General features: G+C 42.6%; 1 protein-coding gene across 5 annotated transcripts in view; it reads left to right on the forward strand.

Moving 5' to 3' along the window:
* Nucleotides 1-12,748, forward strand: part of ZMYM3 (zinc finger MYM-type containing 3) — a 539,665-nt gene that overhangs the window by 63,140 nt on the left and 463,777 nt on the right. The window lies entirely within an intron of this gene.

Genomic DNA, 12,748 nt, shown 5'->3' on the forward strand with positions numbered 1-12,748 from the left:
GTGCACTAGAATAAATTATGTCCGATGCATAGGTCTTATAAAAAGTGACAACAAAGATAATGGGTCTAGCTTATTGATGAAGAAAAGCATTTGTTAAAGCCAGTAGGCTGTTAACAGTGGATTCGTATAACGTTGTGTTGCAGGCTATCTTTAGGTGTTTATGTTACATGTAATCTCAATGATTACCGTACCCACTCTAAAAAAACCCTGGGAGTTTTCACTGTGGTGATTATGGTTATGCCATTTTGAGAGGGGGTTGTATATTGTTTAAGAAGCTAGATGGTTGTCAGTTTATGTGGACTTGAATAGGCATATGCAGGTTATGGTGTTAAACCAGTAGTAAAGGTCATAGGGTCAAAGCTGTACCATATTACATAGTTTTGATCTGTTTATTATGAATCATAATGACCAAGCCAGTAGTACTACCTTATTTACTGTGAAAAGCTGTTGTTAAAGCCAGCTAGCCTCTAATAGTGGGGTATCAGATTGAGTTACAGTCTATAGAGAGTATTTTATTAATCTCATCTCGCAGATTACCATAGTAGACAATGGTTGTGATGTTGGCCTTTTTTTCTGTCAAACCCCGCAGGGTTTTCACTGAGTTGATTCTTCATGGGCCCCAGTGTGAGGTGTTGTATATTGTTTTGCAAACTGCATTTTTCTACATAGTTGCAATTCCATCCTTTTATATCATGGTTACCGTTTTATGTCTATTTAAATAAGCCTGTATTGGTTATAGTGACCGGCCAAAGATAAAGGTTGTAAGCCTGATTGTTGTGAAAAGTTATGATAAAGACTGTAGGCCTGACCTGTGTAAAGCATATTTTAAAGTCTGATTGCTATTACTATGTGTTAAAGCTCAGAGATGGGAATTTTGTTACATGAAACCTCGCATTTATGGTAGTAGGCAAGGTTTTTTGATGTTGGTTACCCCCTTTAACAAACCATGGTGGATAGAAAACTGCACTGTGAGAATGCTTGCCAGGCCATCCTAGTAGAGAGTATGTTGCTTATCCTGCTATAATTTTGTATACATTCATAATTTTATGACTGTGTGCCTGATGGTTGCTTTGTGGGTAAATGTACGTTTCATACATGTGGCCTTCGCTGGTTATGGTGACAACCCAATAACAGCCAGAAACCTGGTTGGTGCATGGGGGAAGTTATGCCAAATTCTATAGGCATGGTCTGTTTATTATGAAAAGGTATGACGAAGGCAGTGGACCTGGCTTATTTATTGTGAAAAGCATTTGTTCAAGCCAGTACGCCTCTAATAGTGGAATGTGTTACAGACTGTAGACCAGTATTTTGTTCCTTCTAATCTCAGATTACCATAGAAAGCAAAGGCTTTGCTGTTGGCCGCCCACTCTGACCCATCATGGGAGCAGAAGCTTCTCACTGTGATGATTCTTGTGAAGCCACATTGAGAGCTGCTTTATATACTGCTTTGCCAACTGCAATTCTGTATATATTTGTAGTTGAATAACCATGTGCATCAGAAAGCCTTTGTTGATTATAGTGTAAAGGCTATGGACCTTATTGGCTCACTGGGAAAGGTTATGTCAGATTATTAAGTTTGATCTGTTAATAATGAAAAATTAGACAAAGCAAATAGGCCTGACTTAGTTACTGCGGAAATCATGTATTAAATCAAATAGCCTTTTATGGGTGGATTGTTAATACACTGTGCTAAACCATGTATTTCTTTATACCGAATCTCACAAATTACTTTTTTTTCAATGTGGTAGCAGTGAATTTTGGGCCCTATCTTAGCCAGCACTTAAGGAAAATCCTAGCAAACCTGTACATCTAGACACATAGGGGAATCCAGGGTGGGCTGACTTGTAATTTCAATTGGTATTGAGATAGCGCTTACTACCTCTGAAGAGAAGTCGATGCGCTTTTCAGTAAGTAGCCCACAATTAGTAGTGGGTTAGTATAGAGAAAAATGTTGTAATTTGAATGGTGGATGTGTTAGTTGGATTGAATAGGATAATGGAGGGAAGAGTCTAAAAGGTATTATCTTGAGACCATAGTAGTAAGACCCCTTACGTGGTGTCGAAACACTTTTTGGCGAGTCGCACGTGGCTTCAGAACCTCTACTCCTGGAATCGTTGGGGCTTTTTTTTTTTTAAGTTTGAAGTTTATTAAGGCATAAAGAAGAAAAGGCAGTACATGAAGAAACAGTCATAAGTTATAAAAAACAAGAAATCTCTCTTACAACGGAATGGAATTGATCATAGAAATAACGTGAAACAAAAACAATATGCATTAAAAATTTCAGGAATATTGAGGGTAAGGGGAAAACATTAGAATCATATATCGTAGAAGTGACAAAAAAGAAATCATAGGATGCATCAATAAACTTACATATACTAAGATAAAACAATCACGGTGGTTTTTGAACTTCAACATTACGTAGTGGAGAAGTGGGAGATGGTCTGGCAATTCTGGATAAATATTCGGTAAGGGGGAGCCATAGAAGGTCACGTTTAATTGCTAGGGAAATAGGGGAGACAAAATTGGTATCTAGACGATGATTAAAACAAACTGCATTCCACCATGCAGAGAAGGAAACATCCTTAGCCTGTTTCCAATGCGATGTAATATGATGAAAAGCAATGGCTATCAGGAGATCGAGTCGCTTGTGTTTATGGTGGGGTCCAGAAAGATCAGGGGAAAGGGAACCTAGAAAAATGTGAAGGATTGAAAAGGGGAGAGTGAGCTTGAAAATTCTATGAATTTGGGACCAAACTAATTGCCAGAAATTGAGAATGGGAGGGCAGTCAAAGAACATGTGTTTCAAATCAGCCAAAGGACAGGGACAGGACCAACAAGTGGAAGGAGTGTCTGAGGAGAAAGAAGACAGAACTAAGGGAGTATATAATGTACGATTATAGATAAAAAATAAGGTTTGGGTAGTATTGGCAGCTCTAGATGTACTATGAATTTTAGACCAAATTTTATCCCAAAGAATAGGGGGCCAGTTTTGAGACAAATCTTCCTCCCAAGCCAACTCAACCTTAGATTTAGTGCGTTCAGTAGATGATTGTAGAGATTTATAGAGAAAAGAAGCAGAGGGGGATTGGTCAAGAGCATTAGAGATGTAAAGGTGAGGTATAGGAATAGAGTTGGTAGCAGGGAGGGAGGAAAGATATTGGATAAGGGAGGGGATCAGTGATAAATATTGTTTACGAGAAGAGGAATGCAACGAAAATTGGGTTTGGAGGAAGTGGAAAGGAAGAGGGCGAGTATCAGAAATAAGTTGAGAAATCCATTTTAAACCACGTGAATGCCAAGATTTCCAATAGAGTGAGCGAGTACGAATTTTAAGGTGTTTATTATGCCAAATAGGTTGGGTGTGAGTAGAAGAAGCAGAAGGGTAGGAGGATAACAAGTAAGGTTGAAGAAGAGAACGTGTGTGAGAAATGATGGGAGATCGAAGAGAGGTGACATTAGAGGAAAAGGAAAGAACTTCATTGAATTCATAAGGATGAAGGAAGGATGATTCTAGCGTCAGCCAAAGTGGAGGATAATACGGAAGGTCTGAAGAGAGCCAACGCAAGGCTTGTTTTAAGGAAAAGGCAGTATGATATGATTTAAAATTGGGAAATTTGACTCCACCCAAAGATTTATCTTGCTTAAAAACAGAGAGGGCTATTCGGGATTTTTTTACCTTTCCATAAAAACTTTAACAGAATAGAATCTATTGACTTGAAGTGTTGATTAGGGATGCGAATGGGAATCATAGAAATAGTGTAGAGGACCAAAGGAGCTAGCATCATTTTTATGGAATCCAGGCGACCCCACCAAGAAAGAAAGAGAGGGTTCCAACGATTGATAGAAGTAGTGATCTTAGTAGAGAGAGATTCGAAATTAAATTTGAGGGTATCAGAGAGACGAGGGGCGAACCAGACACCTAGATATTTAATCTTAGAGGGTTGCCAGGAAAAGCCGGAGGTATCAAATAGATGTTTTAGACATAAAGGATTCAGGGGGAGGATTTCACATTTGTCCGTGTTATGTCTATAGCCAGATACATTAGAGAAAGCGGAAACTTGATTAAGGAAGGAAGGTAAAGTTGTTTGAGGGTCTGAGCAGTAAAATAAAATATCATCAGCGTACACCGATAATTTAACTTGTTGTTGGGGACCATATTGAAAACCGGAAATATTCTCGTCACGTCTAATTTTGGTTAAAAAGGGTTCTAAAGCTAGAATAAACAAAAGAGGAGATAGAGGGCATCCTTGACGAACTCCTCTACGAAGGGGAAAATAATCAGAAGTGATACCGTTAGCAAAAATGGAGGCATGGGGGCTAGAGTAAAGTAAAGAAATAAGAGAAATGAATTTGGGTGGGAAACCGAACCAACGAAGAGCTTGAAACATAAAATCCCAGCCTATTCTATCAAAAGCCTTCTCGGCATTGAGAGAAATGGCAGCTAGTGGAGAAGTAAGAGAGGCGGCTCTACTCAAAATGTTAAAGAAAACACGAGAATTATCTGATGACAAACGACCTTTAACGAATCCAGATTGCTCCGGACCGATAAGTTCTGGTAACAGAGGATCTAATCTAAGGGCTATAATTTTGGCAACAATTTTATAATCTGTATTTACCAGGGAGATTGGGCGATAGTTTTTACATAAAGTATGATCTTTATCTGGTTTGGGTATTAGACAAATTAATGCTTCTTGAAAAGTTCCCTGAGAAGAGCCAGAATCAACAAAGGACTGAAACAATGATAAAAGTCTAGGGAGGAGAAGGGAAGAAAAGTGATTGTAGAACTCAATGGTGAAACCGTCTGGTCCTGGGGCTTTGCCTCTACGGAGGATTGAAACAGCATGTGAAATTTCAGAGAGGGAAATATCTAAATTTAATGATTGAAAATCAACATGAGAAGAGTGAGGGGAAGGAATATTTTGAAAATAAGAAAGAAGATCATCAGGATCAGGGCTAGACTCAGGAGTGTATAAAGTTTGGTAGAAAGAGACAAATTGAGCTAATATGTCTTTGTCTTTGAACAAAGAAACACCAGCTGGACCTTGTAAAGATTCGATCTTTGTTTTCTCTTTGCGTATTTTAAGGTAGTTAGCTAGAAGTTTGCCCATTTTGTTTTGGCCTCCGTAATAGCGGGAGTTACATTTAAGGAGAGAATTTGATGCCGCATTTGTGGTAAACTTATTAAACTCAATTTTGGCAGAAATAAGTTCGCGAAGTGAAGATTCAGAGGTAGAATTATAATAGGTATATTCTAGTTTCTTAATTTTATCCAAAAGTTGAGTTGATTTGGTGAACGATTGTTTTTTCTTTTGAGAAACGAAATTGATGATTAAACCTCTAGCCGTTGCTTTGAAGGAATCCCACACCGTGACAAAGGAAGACTCAGGAAGATGATTTAGTGCAAAGAACTCAGAGGTAAAAGCTATAAATTTAGTGGAGAATATGGGGTCTAGGAGTAAAGAGTTATTAAATCTCCAGCGTCCTGAATGAGGAGAGAAGGGGATAAGGTCGATATCGACAAAAACGGGAGCATGATCTGAGATTAAAATGGAACCAATGTCTGAATGAGTGGCTAGTTGTGCTAGGGGTTTGCTGAGGAAAAGGTAATCAATACGAGATTGAGAGTGATGGGTGGGGGAATAGAACGTGTACTCCTTAAGGTCAGGGTTACATAATCTCCAGATGTCAACTAGAGCATAGTTTCGAATAGAAGTAATAAACTGGGAATGCATCTTAGAGGGAATAAACTTAACCTTGGAATTCCTGTCAAGAAAGGGGTCCATAACTTGATTGCAATCACCACCAAAAATAACATTGTTCATCAAGTGTAACTAATTTGTCAGAAATAGCAGGCCAAAATAATTTATCAACACCTGTAGGAGCATAAACATTGAAGATAACGATAGGAATTTTATCAATGAGAAGATTAGTAATAACCCAACGGCCATTATCATCATTTTCATGGGAAACAACTGAAACAGTTAACTTTTTATGACATAAAATAACAGTACCATTTTTCTTACCTAAAGCAGGAGAATGAAAAACATGTCCCACCCAGCAACGTTTAAGTTTGCTAGCCTCCTTGTCCGAAAGATGGGATTCTTGGAGGAGAGCTACGTCAGCTTTAAGCCGTGTCAAGTGAGTTAGGACACGTTGACGTTTAATGGGGTTATTTAACCCCTTAACATTCCAAGTAACTACTCGGAATTTGTAACTTCAGTAAAATGATATGAAATAAGATACATTAAGAGATGAGTATGGAAAGGAAGAGAATAGTAATGAGAATGTAAAAAACAATAATTGTAAGAGAAAGAGATCAGAAGAGAATAAAGAGAATATAGTAAAGAAAGAAAAGAGAAAGAATTGAATAAGAGAAGAGAAAAAGAGAACAGTAGAAAAAATAGAGCAAAGTATGAAGAAAGTAGTAACCTCTCAACAGATAGAGAACAAGTCAAAAAGAACTGAGGGATGATGACGTCAGAAGAGGACGACATCAACAACGGAGACTCACATCGTCGAACACCCGAGGAACCAGCTAAGGAACAAAATGAAGGGAAGTACGGATACACCGGGATGAAGAAACACGAGGATAGGATCTGTAAGAAGATAAAAATTAGAAGAAAACATTAGAGATACATATGGTAAATGAGATAAAGAAATAGCACGAGAACATTGCACAAAAGAGGTAGGATATACAAGGGTAGAAGGCACTCATTCATATACAGGGATCAGAAACCAGAAACGGCAGGGAAACATAGAGGCAGACAAATGAGAAAACATGGTAAAACAGAGATGGTTAAACGGGTCTTGCAGTGTCCATGTTTTCGGTTTCGTGACGACGAAGGAACTCTTCAAGGACGAGCGGATCTTCAAATGTAGTTGTTCTTTCTTTGTATGTCACCTTGAAGAGACATGGATGTAGCAGTCCATATCTGGCGCCAAGGGCTCTCAAACGTGGTCTCAAATCAAGGAACTGCTTTCGACGATCAGCTGTGACTTTAGCAACATCTTGAGAAAGGTATAGCCTGTGACCTTCCCACATAATTTGTTTTTTAGTCTTTGCTGCCGATAGCACTTGAAGGAGATCAGTATACTTGAGGAACAGCATGATGACTCCGCGGGGTTTAGTGGAAACTTTCGGGCCAAGTCTGTGCGCACGTTGGATATTAAGAGAGGAGGAAGGAGGAAGATCCAAAATTTTTGGTAAAAAGGTTTGGAAGAAAGCTGTTGGATTGTTGTGTGGAAAAAGACGTCAGACATGAGGAATTAGCGCTGAGGTAGGTTGAGTGAAAATGGCGCTGTTTTCCGCAAAGAACCGAGAATGAGTATCACAAGTGGAGAGACATGATGTAGGAGAGTGGTCCGTTAAGGCATGAGGCCGGTGTATGAAATATCCGCATCACGCACGCTGAAGTAGAAAAGCGGCGTCCGCTGGTTGAGGGAGTATCGCGGTAAAGTGGAAGAAAATGGCGGCCGCTGGAAAGCGAAGCGCGTCACTGACGAGAAAAGCGCATACCGCCGGAATAGAGGAGAGCAGCTTAGGTCTCCCTGCTCACCTCATGTTCCGGCGGTGAAATATGGCATCAGCGCTCACAATTGTCCAGTGAGTGCGGAGAAATTCGCCGGCTCCGGTGAACGACTGGCGGAGCTCCGGTGTCAAGCCGCCATCTTGTGCGGCGTTCAAGCCACGCCCCCCAATCGTTGGGGCTTTAAAAGATGTAGGTAAACGGGTTTTACCTTCACCAACTCACATTTTTGCATCCTTCTCTGCTCGGAGCGAATTACTTCAAGGCTCCTAAAGATCGCACCATGGCATTTTCTGCCAAACTGGGCTTATTCTGTTCAAAGTCTGACAAGCACGCCCTACTCCTGCGTGTGAAATCTTTCACGTTTTTTCTGTTAAGGAAGAACATTTCTGCAACCTAAAGGACCTTTTTACCTCCTTGGGTAAGAGAAAATAAAGCCTTAAATGGGTGCAGTTTCACTGCAATAAAAGACCGCCAATTGAACATGCTTTTACTCCGTTTCGTTTTAATGGTAGTTGGCTCTTATCAAACAGACCAAAAGTGCAACAGGTGACGTGGTTAGTAAGACCACATAAATACTGTGAGCAATTACACATTTTCTGAAGAGATTATTTTTCCTCTTAAAGTGTTTCAGAATTAAACAAATGCGTGGGACAATCAATTCTTCAGGTCTATAAATTAAAATTCCTTGTTAGTAAATTAACGAAAAAACATGAGGAGTTGAGACTTGAGGCGTGGGTGAAGGTAGCAACGCTACACTTGCTGCATAGCACCCATTTGTCATAACCTCTAAAATAGTTCTCCTGTTTGCAGCCTAGTCAACTAGATTAGAAGCTCCTGCTTGTCTGACTCAAAACATGGATACGAACATTGAAAAGTAGGCATTCAAGATGGAAATGTGTGCACTCCCATGCGGGTGCCTGCAGAAAATGGCTGTACATTCAAAATATATTTAAAGCTCCTACCAGAGCGAATAAAAAAGGTGTTGTGGAGACCCATCACCAATGTTATTAACTGGGTGGCAGGGCATTGTAGCCTTGGCTGCCATGCAACACTCCTCCAGAGGCTCTTCACACTGACGGAGCAGTTCTCCACCACTGTTAGCAACTGTATCCGACGCACTGAAATGATCACTGGTGGCAATTTGCATCTCGTCTGATTCCGTAACCACTACAGCACCCACCAAAAAAATACTAGTAGCTTAGGACAACTTCCATTGAACATGAGTAGCTCTTATTACAGAAAAGGTTGGAGACCCTTGTTTCAGGCAAACGTAAACTGTTAAAGGTGAAACTACAAACCCTGTGCCAGTCCACGGTGTACACCATCTCTGCTCGTGTGGCCTGGCGGACATCGCCACCACCTGCGCTGCCACCCGAGTGCCTCGCTCCCCAAGCAACCCACTGTCCCATACCCTCACTTTCTGTGATAGAAAATTCTGGAATTGCCAGGGTACCACAAACTTCCTGCCACCTACCATTTCCTCAAGTTCCAGATTAAAAATGCTACCTCACTTGTGTGGGTAGATCTAATGCCCGCAACAGGAAAGGCCACACAATTCAATTTGGAGACCTCAACATTTCCTCTCTCAAAAATGATTTGATTTGGCCATGGGAGGAGCAACGTTTTGTTTGGCTGGGATCGACATCTACCAAACCCAGACATGTCTGAAAACGAGACACCCAGGGAAATCCAGGGTGGTATGTTTCATATGGATCACACAGAGTTTTCTTACCCGCAATGCCCTCCATAACTCAATTTTTTTTTCTCCTAAAATTGCACATATATCTTGCATTTTTGTGACGTAAGTTCCCAGAAACAGAAGGTGTCCACAAAATTCCTACCACCCTGCGTTCTCCCACTAGTTCTGATAAAAAAACTACCTCACTTGTGTGGCTGGGCCTAGTGCATGTGACAGACAAGCAGAAAACCACTGTCAATGGGAGTCTTGTGGCGCAGCTTCCATTGACCTTAGTTTGATTTGTGCTTGTTGGGCATCACAGTTGTAGCTCTCTGCATGAGAGTGCTGTCCCACCCCCTCCCCCCTAACGCGTCCTTGCTTACACCTGGATCCCACCCTCTGCTGCCTCCTAGCTGCTTCCACCTACCCCCTTCTCTGCTGATTCCACCCCCTTGGAAGGTCTGCATTTTTTTGCAATTATAATATAGTTCAGCGAGGCGGCTTCACCGGTGTGAGACGAAAGACACGAGGCTCTTCCATGCTCACCGGGTACTTACAAAGCGGTTGGCATGAAAATGAGGGGGTGGGAGGAGGAAGGGAATGAAAGAGGTGGCAAAATTCGTTTCCCCCATTCGTTTTTCTATAGCTAAATTAGTCAGAGCTACAGACAACACCTGAATGGAATTATACCAAATTTGGCAAAATGCAAGATCTTGGCCCAGAAAATGTGTTTTGTGATTTGGTTTAAATCCTTTCAGTAGTTTTCGAGAAAATATTGATATGTGACGCTGCTGAGTGATGCGATGGCTGTGAAGTCCCCTTGCTTCCCCGAGAATTCGCTGGAGCCAGGGGTAGTTTAAGGTGTGTTTATTTCCTTATAACAGCAGGAGAGCGCCGGGAACGTCCAGAGCTCTCCGAGTACTTTGTCCGAGTCTGCCTACAAAATGGGTGTCACGCGTGACGTCAGTGCGTCGAGCGTGGCAACTAGAGCGCGACTCTACATATCTCCCATCTTCACATAACAATAGAAAACTTTAAAGTCCGCCAATAGGTCACGATTATCTCCCATCACCCAGTTCATAGTCTCTGTATTTGGTGGGCTTCACGATTGCTCTGCCTGCCCTGGTACGTCTTACCGAAGTAATGGGGGTATTCCCCAGGTTGTCCTCCGCCTGGTCCATCAGCCCCCCATCGATTACCTGGGGACAATCTCTCCTCGGAGTCTCCCCAACTTTCTCCTGAGGTTCCCCTGCCATGGAATTGTCTCCACTCTCGATTTCCATGCCGCTTGATCCAGCACTTGAGTTTTCTTCTTCTCCATGCTGTACTTCTTTGTCTGGGGGTGCGGCCTTGTATTGGGACATCCTTGATCTTTCTTCATTGGCCGATTGCAATATCTTGTTGCATTTGGACATGTGCAGCCCTGTCATACACCTCCTTACCCTGCATGGGCTGGCTGTATTTGCTGTCCCCTTTCCTTTTCAACTGGGCCAGTTTGACTCTGACCCACTCTCCTCTTTCAAGTGCGACCTGCTTCACATTGCATCTCCTATTGTAGTGCTCAGTGTATATCCTTTGTGCTTTCTCCCAATCCTGCTGAACCACTGCTGGATACCACTTACTCGTGACAGTCTTTTCCTTGTACGCTAGGTTGTCCTTGGTGAAGGGGTCACGTCCTCTCAAGATCTGGAATGGACTGTATCCTGTGCCGGTGGGTGTAATTCGGTAGGCCCACAACATACTCTACACTTCTTTTTCCCAATCCTTGCCCATCGCTATGGCAGCTTGTATAGAATCCATTATGACACTGTTAAACCTTTCAATGAGGCTGTTGCTGGCTGGGTGGTATATGGATGTGCGTTTAGTCTTAATCCCATTTCGCTCCATGTAACTGTGCTATTTTTCGGAGGTGAATTAGGGCCCATTGTCGCTCAAGATAGAGCGGGGTATGCCTTCTCTGAGGAATGCGGCAGTTAGGAATCGGAGTACTGTTTCGGTGTCCATCTCTTGTATGTGTACTTCAGGCCATTTCAAATACCTATCGATGGGGACACACACATACTTCGGGGTGTCCAGTACCGGCCCCAGGATGTCTATTGACACTTCCTCTCAAGGATTCGTAGGGTTGGTGAATTTTCCTAGAGATGGTCCTAATGAGGTTTGAGTTTTGTCCGCTTTCTTGCACTGGTCACATTCCCTTACATGTCTTTCAACCTGGATGTCCATTCCTGGCCACCAGTGCATCTGTTTCGCTCTCGTCTTCGTCTTCATTATCCCCAGATGTCCTTCGTGCAGTACAGCTAATAGATGGGGTATCAGGGTCGTTGGGGGAACCACTTTGTTCCCTCTAAACAGGAACGTCCCCATATCTCCTATGGACAACTCCTCCCGTACTTCGAAGAATTTCCTGAGTGCCTCCCGTACATGTCTCTTTCCGGCCATCCTTGTAGCAGGAATTCTTTCACTGATGTCCAGATCGTCGTCATAGGCTTTGGCCCATTCTTGGCCGCTTATCACTTTCTCCTGGTCCTCTGCGAAAGCCACCAGGACTTAATTTTCGTCTGCGCCGGTCGGAGCTTCCTCCATCGCTAAGGGTCTACTGAGGTAATCAGCTACCTTATTCCTTGTCCGCGAGATGTACTCCACATCATACCTGTAGTCTAACCGTTTCAGCGTCATCTTGGCGATGCGGGGTATTGCGCTGGCATGGCCACATGACTTGAGTACTTTACTAGGGGTTTATGGTCTGTCTTGAACTTGAACCTCGTGTCCCACAAGAATTGGCGGAATTTCCCCATGGCCCATACCACTGCCAGCATCTCCTTTTCTATTACACAGAAATTTTGTTCGGTTGGGGATAAGGACCTGGATGCGAAGCTGAGAGTCACCACTTCTCCGTTCTTTCTTTCCTGCATGAGGACTGCTCCCAGTCCTTTTTCGCTGGCATCAGTAGTTAATATGGACTGCCTGAGAGGATCATATCCTTGAAGAGGTACGGCCTTGCTGATGTCTTCCTTTATTGTATTGAAGTCGCTCTGCGCCTCTTCCGTCCACGTAAATGTCGCTTTGTCCCGTATGAGCTGCCTCAGGTGGTGTGTCTTTGTGGCGAAGTATTGCACAAATTTGCTGTAATATTCAGCCATCCCCAAGAAGGACCTCACCTCCTCTTTGCTTCTCGGTGCTGGTGCTTCACATATCGCCTTGACATTGGCTTGTTTGGGTGTGATGCCTTGTTCACTAATCTCATGACCAAGATAGACAACAGATGTCATTCCAAATCTGCAATTTTCCCATTCGGCCGTGAGGCCGTTTTCTTCCAGAACTTGGAACACATTGGCCAGCTTTCCTTTGTGGTCGCTTTGGTCCTTGCCCATCACCAATATATCGTCCTGGAAGTACTGTACTCCTTCTATGCCTTTGAACAATTTGTGCATCAGTTTTTGAAACGCTTCCGCTGCTGACGCTAAGCCAAAGGGCATGCGGCGGAACTGATAGCATCCGAAGGGTGTTATAAAAGACGTACATTTCCGACTCATGTGAT

Source organism: Lissotriton vulgaris, chromosome 4_1, assembly GCF_964263255.1.
Source record: "Lissotriton vulgaris chromosome 4_1, aLisVul1.2, whole genome shotgun sequence".
Classification (NCBI taxonomy): Eukaryota; Metazoa; Chordata; class Amphibia; order Caudata; family Salamandridae; genus Lissotriton; species Lissotriton vulgaris.